Below are 13,663 nucleotides of genomic sequence, written 5' to 3' on the forward strand. Positions count from 1 at the left end.
AAACTTAATTAATGACTTGTGATGGAGGAAACCCTAAACACTACTCAAACTTCGGGAAATTATAAAACATAGCACTAAATTTTTCAACTCAAGATATAATGTTCACACTTTTATAGGGGCAACAGTACAAATAAAAGCTAAATTTAGATTCTTGTCGAATAAGAATACTGAAAAATCAATTGAACATTTTGTTTTGCTTCAAAGACTGTCGTAATAAACATTGGGAACTTTACAACATTTTAATTTCAACTCAAAAAATTGTTTTCAATTGCTTTTATTTTGTGTCTCCCTATCTGTCTAGCAGAGGACAATCTTGACTAGATGCTCTTTCACAGCAGTTTATTCACTAATGCTTTAATTCTGACTGACTTTAAATACTGAATTATTTTAAACAATATAATTTAGAGGGCTGCACATATGGCTTGGAACAGTTAGATAATGGTCAAGCTGTTAATTCTCATGTCTCTTCGGCAGAACAAGAGAAACAAAAGGTTCTAACACATAAAACATACCTCTTATTAAAACTAAAATGCCAATGACTGGGAAGATAGAACATGAGGTTTCTAGGTTCACCAGACTCAATGCTTGGGTGGTCTATGCTCTATGATGCATTAAAATTCAAATATGCAGAATAGGTTTCAATTTGAAATTGGCATGGTTGCAATGTACTCACTAATTTAATTCCCACAAGCAGTTTTCTATTTTAACATTGAACTATGAAATGACTGGTAATTAAGAGGCAAACTGGAAGTGGTGCGCAAGATATCTAACAATTAACACAGAAGTTTTATTTTTAAAAGTATGCTGCCATAATATCAGCATATTATACTAAATGGAGGCAACACAGTGCCAGAATATACAACTATACCAACTGCATGGGGTAATGTAATCCCCTTTTTCTAAGAAGTGATCAAAATACATGTCCTAAACACAACTGGAACATACAAGGAGAATTAAATAAAAGGCTGCAGGGGATGGAGACATACTTGAATAATGTTTTACCATTATAATCTGAACTGATATGTCCAGTTATAATATCAGACTAGATTTAAAAAACAAATCTGGTTTGATTTTTTAAAAAAAATCTGCTTTGATTTTTTTTAAATTTGAAAAGGGTGTCATTCACAAAAAGCACGCAATGCTACAAGTCCGGTATTAACAATGAAACAGAAGATAAAATAGAATAAACCAAGCTATTCACAAATAACATTAAATATTTTCAAACAGAGTAAAATACAATTCCACTTCTCCCAACATCAACACCTCACAGTACTAAAACACCAAAGTGCTATTCTACCCCTTCTACAGGTAGAATGTTAACTGTTTCTTTCAATTTGCAGTCTTGAGAATTTGGCAGCCTATTCTTTAAGTATTCACAAAACTGAAATTAGATTTCCTCAGTTTTGAATAATTCCTTCATTATCTAATCAAACACGCAGGTCTGGATCTTTCAAACTAACCTCTTTATACTAAAGTAATCTATTTCCTAACTTTTCTGAGTTAACATTTTTACAGAACTGTTTCATACATCCAACCTCAATCAGAAGTTCTGCAAACTGAACCTCAAGCTGTCCAAGCTGTGTGCATTCTCCCAATAAATTAAAACAAGAAATTCATAATCTTTCCAGCTGAAAGCAGCTTAATATATCCTGTCAGCTGATAAAACTCTCTCAATGCAAACAAATTCCCATTTGCACTCCAGGAACTCAGTCCCATACTCAGTTTTGTTTAAAATGCATTTCCAGGAATACTGACAATTATAAAACCTCTTCGTACACATACAGCCAGGAAATCCTCTGCCACTAGTTTCAAAATCCAAACTCTAAACTAAACAAGAAATGTACATATGAAAGAAAACTTAACATCACAATACTGTGAAAGAAACAAGCCTTCACATACACAATTTTTGATGTATCTTGAAATAGCTGCAGCTTTTAAACTACTTCCAGGAGATGTATCTCACTGCAGCTAATGTTTATTAATAAAGGAAGTAAACATTTAACTTACATAGAAAAATATTTTTCCCCATTTCTAAAGAACTGGAAATATTATGATGTTCTTATTCACAAGATACTGTTACATATTTGGTCTTTTGAAATTACTATCAGTACATGACCTCTAAAATGGAGTATCGTTCCTCATTCTTGTAAACCAACCAAAATATCACACCTTCTGCTTCTGGTTTCAAAATCAGTTTGCTTAAAATTCAGCTTCAAAATGTGGGAAAACTGAAGTTACACTCACTCAAGACTACCCACTTAACAGACCAAGCTCACAGAATTCTGAACTGTGCTGCCTCCTTTCAAACAAATTCTTAAATTTACATTATAAAAATATACACAGTTCATGCTGTTTTTAGTAATAATCTTGATGCATTTTAAACAGGCAGTATTTTTAAACTATTTATAGTATTTAGTGCTAGGAACTGAGAGAAACATCCATGATGAGGTGGTGTATTAGTACAATTTACCTGATTGCCTCAGCTGATGTCTACAGAATTTTCCTTCTCTCTCAAGATTTTTCTCAATACACCTTTATCACACTTTAATGCTGAAAGGCAGAAAGAAATAACTTTGATATAGTGTAAACTGGTAGACAAAAACTTAAATGGATAAGATAAATAAATATCTCAAAATCACTCGGCAGAAAATTGGTCAAATGGACAGGTCATATAAAAAAGTCTTACAACAGTAACGGACAGCAGAAAATCACTAAGTTAAAAAGGTAGGGAAAAGATGATCCTGATATTTGGTTCTCCAAAAAAATGTATTCTATGCACACAGAAAAACAATCCTTCAATAAAACAAAACAAACACAGTATGCTGTTTTTCATAAACTATTCTGCAAATGGTATCAACAATGTTATCGTTAATGCATTGTTTAATCTAATCTAATACAGTGCCAGATTTAGCTGACCTCAGCCAATATTTTCTCAGATTCTTAAAAACAAAATGAATTTTCCCCCAATATTCGAGGAATTAAAAATTGCTGATGCCAAACACCGCATAGACTTTGAAAGAATCTACTCACATGTTAGCTACTCATAACGTTATAGAGTTGTATGGCACTTTTTGTATCACAGAAACTAAAGCATCAGTAAATGAGCAATACTGTGAATTTGTTGAGAAGTGAAACAAATCTTAGCAGTATTATTGTTTTATATCAAAATCATTAAATCTGCAATGTTCAATCATACATTATAACCACAAGTGACAGGGGTGATTCCACACTGCTACATTGAACTGGGTATTGAAATATCAAAGTTTAAGTAGCTATTGACTACATAATGAGCAAGACAGAGGGTTACCAGAATCCTCCATCATTTTAGTTCTGTTTTGAATACACATAGCGATTGGGGAAAACACATGTGCAACAGATTAAATGAAAAAATGTTGAAGATCAACCAATAAACATCATGACAACATCGTGCCTGTCCAGTTGAGAATCATTTATCAAAAAGTTAGCAAATAGCCCACCCTTGTCACAAAGGACAACACCTCCAGGTTTACAGTAGTTTATTTCCTTTACATAAAGCATTTCAATGATAACCCACATTGACTGTGATTAAATCTGGTTAACATTTCATTCAAATTCTATGCAGCTATACAAAAAAAATAATTGCATATGCTGAATCAGAATCCCATAATTAAGTAGAATGGTCTATGTAAAGATTAGAGTGGTGGTGGAAAAGCACAGATCAGGCAGCACCCGAGGAGGAGGAAAATCGACATTTCAGGCAAAAGCCCTTCATCAGGGATCTATGGTTAAGTTTAGATTTTAAACACAACAGTTTTCATAAATGATGCTTTGTTGAAGGGTCATAGGCAGCATAAAGATTACATTTGCACGCAATAAATACAAAGTAAATGCACTACTCTGTGATAAAATACCATTTAAGCACGAACACTTCACCAGAAGCTGATAAACACATTCACCATGCGTCCACAACTCTTCCCTTTAACACAGCAACCCCACTTCCTGTTAGCGGTCGCTGAAGGACAACATTTCAACTCGCAAGTGATACCTCCTATATTTTGTGTTGGGGGGGTGGGGAGAATGTGAGTCAGGTGTTAGCAGCCCATTTACCTCGGATCAGGCTGCGCTTCCAACAGGACTTTAAAAAACAACAAGTCGGGCAGCCTTGCATTGCTTTTATTTTTGAAATCAATAACTGCCATATCCCTGCTGCGCCACACTGACTGGATCAGACTCAGCAGCCTTGGAGACCGAAATTAAAAATCCAGAGGCTTTCAATGATCAAAATTCGATGCCCACCTGTCAAGTGACTTGGTCACTCCACACTTACGGTAAAACTTTCAGCTTGGCACTCTGCTGACGAGGCCTGCTGCAAGTAAGAATTAAAATACAAGGCACACTGTACCTGCAGCAATGAAACTTTCCAGACTGACGGCCCCAACTTTCTGACACCTCGACCTACAGCTGGGACATTCTTAATCCCGCCAAGGCCCCGGACGCGGCGATATTTGATCCTCTTTTCACCTCAAACAAACCGTCTTTTAAAAACCTGCCGATTCGATTATGTTTTTTGACGCACTTCGCCACGACAAGAATTTTTTTCATTTAAAAAAAAGAACATAAAAGTGACCCCCCCCCTCCTCACGTCAGAGGCACGACAACCTAACCGTGCTGATCGGGATTGACAGCCGATTCGACCAATCGACGGACGGTCTGCTCCCGGAGGCGTCCCGCCCTCCGGACGTTTTCGGCCAATGGAAGCGAGGAAGGGGGCGGCGAGTTCGGTTGTGGGATGCCACGCCCCCCCACCCGGCTGTTCCGTCTGCCGCCTCGCTCCCCCCGGCTGCACGCGGTGTGCCTGTAGGGTTGCGTGGCACCGGAAGCGCTGATTGGTGGGGGGACAGACCGCTCCCTGGAACAGCCCGCGAGGCGAAATCATCTGAGTTCCTGGCAGCGATGACGTCTTCACTCCTGAGAGCCAGTGCCAGAGCCCAAATTGATGGGAGTTTTGCTGTCAATCAAATGACTAAACCTTTTATTTCCCCCCCCTCCCCGCTTAAAAAAGGAAAAGCAGGCGATTGCATATTGTTTAATGCAAAATTTTGTATATTTATCATCTCTTTCGAAAAGCTGGATTCTGATTGATGAAATTATATGGGACTTTTGAAACTAAAACTAACGAGCAATGTCTCTATTTTCATTGAGTGATTAGAATTATGACACTAAGTTAGGACCTGGAATGGGAAACATAAACGGAAATTGCTGGAAACGTTTAGGAGGTCTGACAGCATCTGTGAAGAGAAATCACTTAACGTTTCGGGTCCGAAGACCCTTGCTGAGGATGTGAAAATTGCAGATTATCACTTATGAGTAAGGTTAAAAATCACACAACGCCAGGTTATAGTCCAACAGGTTTATTTGGAAGTTAGTGTTCCCAAATAAACCTGTTAGACTATAACGTGGTGGTGTCTGATTTTTAACTTTGTCCACCCCACATGGCTTATTAGCAAAGTTTTTTTCTGATAACTCAGCACTTAGAACAGAATCTGCAATCAAATCTATATTTGTACCCAAGAATTTCCAGTAAAGCAATTGAACTTTCATGCAAAATGAAATACTGTAAATACAGGCAATTAGAAGAGAAACGTGCAGGAAAGACTCAGCAGGCTAGCCAACACTTGATGGAAAGACAAGTAGAATTTGCGTTTGTGATTAATGACCATTTTCTGTAAAACTGAAACTTTCATGTATCACCCCCACCTCCCACCATTCTAACAGCTGAACGGCAAGGAAACCTACCGTTCAGGAGTATTAATGGCAATTTCCAGTTTGCTCAATCCAAACTTAATTTAGAAGTGCATCTTTCTTTTCAACATCTTATCATCCATTGTTCAGGGATATTAAATACATGGTGTTTTGGCAATGCTAGAAGGACGTTTTCATCGGGACTGTAAGTTATTACGTTAGAGTGTAAAATAATAGGTTTATATAACATGTGTAATTATGTATTATTTAAATTTACTGCAGCAGCCAATGAGGTAATATTTGCACTTCTTAATGTCGTCTGTTCCAGGAATTTAACCCGCCCAAAATTCCCCTCAAGCAGGAATATTTCATCACAAATGTAGTTTATAAGTTCAAATGAAAACAGGAAAAATTAGAAGTACACAGCAAATCTGTCAACATCGGAAAGAGATTAGATAAATCAACAGACCTCTGTCTGATTCCTCTTGACAACTGCCAAATTTTCCAAACTTCCAGGAGTTGAATAGGAAATTAAAATCAATTCTGATATTATATTTCATTTCCGTTAGCCTTATATGGCTCGATGTCATTTTCTTTTGGCAATTCTTATGGTTTGTCTTGAGAGGATTTTAGTATTCTTTAGGTGCAGCAGAGATGCAATTTGTTTTTAGTACTGTTGTGTTTGCTAGTAAATAGAGCTGTCTTTGATCCCTGAGTTTCTCGCAATTCCAGGTCCAGTTGCATTACTGGGGTACGCAGTGGTGCTAAATGCTTCTCAAGAATAATTTCGTGGTTGCATGTGTACAGATGTTTCTGACTCTGTGTACAATCAACACATGTTTTAGATCATTCGTTACAGGAGACAATTAACAGTATGATAACAAAATGTTTAGAGTTTAGAATAAACAATCACTGTTGCAGAACTTAACTATTTCGCTGCAGTGAGCCTGTCGGATATTTTCTAGATTAGAGTGGTGCTGGAAAAGCACAGCAGGTCAGGCAGCATCCGAGGAGCAGGAAAATCCTGATGAAGGGCTTTTGCCAGAAACGGCATCTGCAGTCCTCACTTTTGCCTAGTCAGATATTGTCTGCCTATTGGCAGTTTGGCAGGCTTCTGAATACATTTTTAAACAGTTACTGTTACAGTTACTTAAAGAAGCACATTTTTTTCCTTCTCTCCTTTCCTGACAGAACTGACTGATACTGACTGGAATATGGTCACAAAGTGCCACATTTTAAAGTCTTTATGCCAGTGTTGCATATCTCCTGTTACAGTCTGGTACAACAGCTTGGCTTGCTAAGTAATTTCAGTGGGTCACTTCACTCAGATACAACTAAATTTTTGTGAGTCTGATGCCATACAGGTGAAGGAGATAAACCACATATGTTTTTAACATAACCTGCACAGACATGTTATAACACACCTTCAGAACAGGTAGTACTCGAAGTAAGTGTGGAGAGTGTGGTGCTGGAAAAGCACAGCAGGAGAGTCAGTGCTTCCTCATGAAGGGCTTTTGCCCGAAACGTCAACTCTCTTGCTCTTTGGATGCTGTCTGACCTGCTGTCAGCACCACACTCTCGACTCTAATCTCCAGCATCTGCAGTCCTTACTTTTGCCGAGCCGTACTAGAACTAAGATCTTCTGGTCCAGAGGTGTGGACCCAAAGATGGCATTTTTACAAAAATATGAGAGCTTCATAACACAACTACTGAGAGAAACTTTCAGATTTATTAACTATTTAAATTTGAATGTCAGAAGATGTTAGGTGGAAATTTGAATCCATATCTCCTGATCAACTTGGGCTTCTGAATTGTTAAGGAGAAAGTGAGGACAGCAGATGCTGGAGTATCAGAGCTGAAAATGTGTTGCTGGAAAAGTGCAGCAGGTCAGGCAGCATCCAAGGAACAGGAGAATCGATGTTTCGGGCATCAGCCCTTCTTCAGGAATGAGGAAAGTGTGTCCAGCAGGCTAAGATAAAAGGTAGGGAGGAGGGACTCGGGGGAGGGGCGTTGGGATGCGATAGGTGGAAGGAGGTCAAGGTGAGGGTGATAGGCCGGAGTGGGGTGGGCGCAGAGAGGTCAGGAAGAAGATTGCAGGTTAGGAAGGCCAGTCAAATCGAGGGATTTGACTGAGACAAGGTGGGGGGAGGGGAAATATGGAAACTGGAGAAATCTGAGTTCATTCCTTGTGGTTGAAGGGTTCCCAGGCGGAAGATGAGGCGCTCTTCCTCCAACCGTCGTGTTGCCATGGTCTGGCGATGGAGGAGTCCAAGGACCTGCATGTCCTTGGTGGAGTGGGAGGGGAGTTGAAGTGTTGGGCTACAGGGTGGTTGGGTTGGTTGGTCCGGGTGTCCCAGAGGTGTTCTCTGAAACGTTCCGCAAGTAGACGGCTTGTCTCCCCAATATAGAGGAGGCCACATCGGGTGCAGCGGATGCAATAGATGATATGTGTGGAGGTGCAGGTCAATTTGTGGCGGATATGGAAGTGTCCCTTGGGGCCTTGGAGGGAAGTAAGGGGGGAGGTGTGGGTGCAAGTTTTGCATTTCTTGCGGTTGCAGGGGAAGGTGCCGGGAGTGGAGGATGGGTTGGTGGGGGGTGTGGACCTGACGAGGGAGTCCCCTATCAGCGTTCCTAAACATATTTCCCTCCCCTCCCCTATCAGCGTTCCGAAAAGACCACTCCCTCCGTGACTCCCTCGTCAGGTCCACACCCCCCATCAACCCAACCTCCACTCCCGGCACCTTCCCCTGCAACCGCAAGAAATGTAAAACTTGCGCCCACACCTCCCCCCTTACTTCCCTCCAAGGCCCCAAGGGACACTTCCATATCCGCCACAAATTGACCTGCACCTCCACACATATCATCTATTGCATCCGCTGCACCCGATGTGGCCTCCTCTATATTGGGGAGACAGGCCGTCTACTTGCGGAACGTTTCAGAGAACACCTCTGGGACACCCGGACCAACCAACCCAAACACCCCGTAGCCCAACACTTCAACTCCCCCTCCCACTCCACCAAGGACATGCAGGTCCTTGGACTCCTCCATCGCCAGACCATGGCAACACGACGGTTGGAGATAGAGCGCCTCATCTTCCACCTGGGAACCCTTCAACCACAAGGGATGAACTCAGATTTCTCCAGTTTCCTCATTTCCCCTCCCCCCACCTTGTCTCAGTCAAATCCCTCGAACTCAGCACCGCCTTCCTAACCTGCAATCTTCTTCCTGACCTCTCCGCCCCCACCCCACTCCGGCCTATCACCCTCATCTTGACCTCCCTCCACCTATCGCATTCCCAACGCCCCTCCCCCAAGTCCCTCCTCCCTACCTTTTATCTTAGCCTGCTGGACACACTTTCCTCATTCCTGAAGAAGGGCTAATGCCCGAAACGTCAATTCTCCTGTTCCTTGGATGCTGCCTGACCTGCTGCGCTTTTCCAGCAACACATTTTCAGGTCTTCTGAATAATTACCCATGTTCTGTGAAGCTCAAACTTATCATTAATGAAAACATGTAAATAGAGATATGGACAACTGTTACAATCTTCCCAAAAGGAAAACCAAGAATGGTTTTGGCACTGATAAATGCAGGCTCGGGTGCAAATTATTCTCAGAGCTGGACCCTCTAGAAATAGACACTGATGAAGGTTTTGATCATTTATAAACATTTATGGACAAAAATTACAAAAGAAAAAACATATGTTAAGTGTATATGAAGCATTCATAGTGGTTGTTTGTGAAATCAGTGGATTTAGAGTTTACAAATCCAGCCATTTTTGTATTCCATTAACCAAGGTCAATCTCCTAAACAAAATATTTAACAGGTGCTATTGGTATCAGGAGAAAGAAGTTTAAAGGAGGAAATGCTAGTTACCTTAAATTACATTGGCTGTTTGTGCATCCATTTTCTCATAGATTAAAAATTCAAGTAAAGAATGAATACAATAAATATTTGAAGGTGATCAGAGGTAAATGTGAAATATGTAAAAAGGAAAAGAGAACAACATCATGGTCAACAATGAAGCTCCTTGTGGAAATAGACATTTTAAAATTTGTCACAACATACTTCAATGTAATGAATAGAAAAAAATAATTTTGCACTTAATAAATATTGTGACTAGATTTATCCAGTCCACATTAACATAAGGTAGTGGAGAAATAGATACAATCCAAACTAGGGGAACTAGCTAAATTTCCAACTGACAATTTGTACATTGTGAATTTATGGATACTTGTGAAAACATGAACATTGTAACAATGAACACTGCAGGAATAAGTCCCTTTGGTATGGAATCCGTAAAATAAATCATACAGTGATGGTTGATAAATGTTTAGTGGACCAACATAAGTTGGAAGTCAATATCTGCCTTGGCTTTGACAGTCCAAGCAAAGAATTCATTGCAAATAGTTGGGGGCTACAGGCCATACCAATTGTTTTTTGGGAAAAATCCAAAAGTTGCTTCAGTAATGAGCAATCATCTCCCTGGCTTAGCCCACTTTCTCTGAACACTTGAATGTCCCGCATATAGGGAGAAGACTGTTCGTTAAGGATGAAGTTTCAGAGAAAATTCAGCAAGCCTTAAAACATTGTGGAGGCCATCAGAAATAAGTTTTTATACATGGGACATGAATCTGACTTATGAGCACAAGCTACTTTATTACCATACATTCAGATCTCATTAATAGCTAATTGCACCATATTTCTACTCAAGTCATGATTCACTCCTCCTCTCCCAAATGTCTAGAAGGCACTCAATTCCCAATATTAAAACCAGAGCGGTTACCTGGCAACAATAGTTTGCTACTGTTTTCTCCGTCTCTCCATTTTTAATGCTCTTCTATCAATATGTCTTTGAATGCTCCATAGACAATGTCCTCGATATGTTCATCAACTGAAGTCAGCATCAGCAAACCATCAGCATCACAACATCAGCATTGCTGACGTTGGACCAACTCACAATCCATTTCAGCTCTTTACTTTAGAGCTCAGGGGTATCTTTGACTTGCAAACTCTGTCAGATCACTGTTCACCCAGGGAATCACATCCGTCTCATACATCTACACAGGAAATGCTTTAGGGCTCTTAGTACTCATTCACTTTGTGCTTACTTGCTTAGTACCCAATATCTGAGGTAGCTTTTTAGCTAAAGGACAAGGATATAGAAAATAGGAGCAGAAGCAGACATTTGGTCCCGAAAGTAGTATCGGCCATTCACTAAGAAATTGGCTTACCTGTATTCATTTCAAATTTCACACCCTTTTTACCCCTGATAAGCTTTGATTCACTTGCCTAACAAGAACCTTTCTATCTCTACTTTCATAATATTTAATGACACAGCTGTCATTGCCCTTTGACACAAAGATCACAGCTCTTCATCTCGTGGCCACATGACATGGTCAGTGTACAGCTTGGGCATTGGTATTGGCAATATAGCTGGCTTCCTCCTGCGCAGGGTGCGATAGACAGTACACCCACCACAGGACCATTTCAAATGTAGCTGAGTACCCCATTAGAAAAGACTTCCAAACCATTAACATCCAAGTAGCCTGTGATCATCAGTGCCATTTCTTAGAACTGTGTGACAGGTACACTGGGAGTTTCATAATGCTTATATAGAGTCATGATTTGGAGATGCTGGTGTTGGACTGGGGTGTACAAAGTTAAAAATCACACAACACCAGGTTATAGTCAAACAGGTTTAATTGGAAGCTCTAGCTTTTGGAGTGACGCTCCTTCATCAGGTGATAATGGAGGACACAATTCTAAGGCACAGAATTTATAGCAAAAATTTACAGTGTGATGTAATTGAAATTATACATTGAAAAATACCTTGATTGTCTGTTGAGTCTTTCATCTGTTTGAATACCATGATAGTTTCACTTCTTTTATGTGTAAATCACAAAACCTTCTTTAAAAGTTGCATTCTCAGGTTAGCTGTAACAATGGGCGTTAGCTAGACAATATGTTGAAGGTGTTAGCCCCCTGTGTTTTCTGTCTATGCCGTGATGTTTAGATTGATTCTAATCTAAAAAGTGAGAAAACAGAGTTTTACATGAATTCATGCAGTTTTTGAGCAAAGTACAATGTAACCCTGCAAGTACAAATTCGCCCCACAAAATATAACTTATACACTTACTGGTAAGGTCCCAGGGAGTGTTGCTGAACAAAGAGACCTTGGAGTGCAGGTTCATACCTCCTTGAAAGTGGAGTCGCAGGTAGATAGGATAGTGAAGAAGACGTTTGGTATGCTTTCCTTTATTGGTCAGAGTATTGAGTACAGGAGTTGGGAGGTCATGTTGAGGCCGTACAGGACATTGGTTAGGCCACTGCTGGAATATTGCGTGCAATTCTGGTCTCCTTCCTATCGGAAGGATCCTGTGAAACTTGAAAGGGTTCAGAAAAGATTTACAAGGATGTTGCCAGGGTTGGAGGATCTGAGCTAGGGAGAGGCTGAACAGGCTGGGGCTGTTTTCCCTGGAGCGTTGGAGGCTGAGGGGTGACCTAAAAGAGGTTTACAAGATTAAGAGAGGCATAGATAGGATAAATAGACAAATATGTCTTTTCCTTGAGGTCGGGGAGTCCAGAACTAGAGGGCATAGGTTTAGGGTGAGAGGGGAAAGATATAAAAGAGACCTAAGAGGCAACTTTTTCACATAGAGGGTGGTATGCGTATGGAATGAGCTGCCAGAGGATGTGGTGGAGGCTGGTGCAATTGCAACATTTATGAGGCATTTGGATGGGTATATGAATAGGAAGGGTTTGGAGGGATATGGGCTGGGTGCTGGCAGGTGGGACTAGATTGGGTTAGGATATCTGGTTGGCATGGACGAGTTGGACGGAAGGGTCTGTTTCTATGCTGTACATCTCTATGATTCTATGACTCGACGTATGCATGTGGGTCTTTGTCTGTGTGTGCGTGTCTGTGGTGGGGGGTTGTGATTGTCTGTGAGAGAGAGTATATATATGTGTGTAGTGAGTGTAGAGTGTCTTAACTCTGTGAGGGGGTGCGTGTGTGAGTGTGGGAGTGTGTGTGTCTGTAAGGGTGTGTGTGAGTGTCTGTATACGTGTCTGTGTATATGTGTGTCTGTGTGTATGTGTGTGTATAGGAGTGCCTGTGTGTGTGTGAGAGAGAGTGTGTGTGTAGGAGTGTCTGTGTGTGTGTATAGTGCAATGGTGGTCACCTGTAATGTGACATGAACCCAAGGTCCCGGTTGAGGCCCTCCCTATGGGTACCGAAATTAGCTATCAGCCTCTGCTCGGCCAGCTTTGCGTTATTGCCTGTCGTCCGCCTTGGAGGATGGGTCACCCGAAGATCCGAGGTCGAATGTCCTGGACCACTGAAGTGTTCCCCAATTGGGAGGGAACACTCATGTCTCTTGATTGTTGTGTGGTGCCCAATCATCAGTTGTCATAGCCTTTGCTCGGTTTCCCCAATGTACCATGCCTCCGGGCATCCTTGCCTGCAACGTATAAGATAGACAACATTGACTGAGTCACATGAGTACCTGCCATGTACAAAGTGGGAGGTGTCCCCACGTATCCCCATGTTCTTCGTGACCTGCAACACATTATCAATGAGGATGAGCAACTTGCCAAGGCCTTCACCACTCCTCCACTGCTTGCCTTTAAAGAACTGCCAAACCTCAAACAAATCATTGTTCGTAGCAAGCTGCCTGGCTCTCAACACAACTCCATACAACCCTGTCACGGTAGGCGCTGTACGACGTGTCAGAGCGTGGACATAGATACCACCATTATGCGTGGGGACACCTCCCACCTTGTACATAGCAGGTACTCATGTGACTCAGCCAACATTGTCTATCTTATACGTTGCAGGCAAGGATGCCCTTTGGCATGGTACATTGCGAAAACCGAGCAAAGGCTATGACAACGGATGAATGGGCACCGCACAACAATCAACAGACAGGAGGGTTCCCTCCCAG

The 13,663-nt window shown here is 41.2% G+C and overlaps 1 protein-coding gene across 7 annotated transcripts in view; it reads right to left on the reverse strand.

The window, feature by feature from the left end:
* The window catches only part of stat3 (signal transducer and activator of transcription 3 (acute-phase response factor)), a 52,652-nt gene extending 47,994 nt beyond the window's left edge, over positions 1 to 4,658 (reverse strand). For 2 of the 7 annotated variants that reach the window (XM_072561514.1, XM_072561513.1), the window contains exons 1-2: positions 4,382 to 4,658; positions 2,471 to 2,550 (exon numbers count right to left, since the gene is read on the reverse strand). The gene's annotated coding sequence lies outside the window, so the exon portion shown is untranslated. Of the gene's footprint in view, positions 1 to 2,470; positions 2,551 to 3,890; positions 3,971 to 4,275; positions 4,359 to 4,381 lie in introns of those variants that run through there. The other 5 variants (XM_072561518.1, XM_072561516.1, XM_072561515.1 and 2 more) reach the window with 4 other exon arrangements.
* Positions 4,659 to 13,663: the final 9,005 nt, after the last annotated feature.

This window comes from Chiloscyllium punctatum, chromosome 42 (assembly GCF_047496795.1).
Source record: "Chiloscyllium punctatum isolate Juve2018m chromosome 42, sChiPun1.3, whole genome shotgun sequence".
In the NCBI taxonomy this organism is placed as follows: domain Eukaryota; kingdom Metazoa; phylum Chordata; class Chondrichthyes; order Orectolobiformes; family Hemiscylliidae; genus Chiloscyllium; species Chiloscyllium punctatum.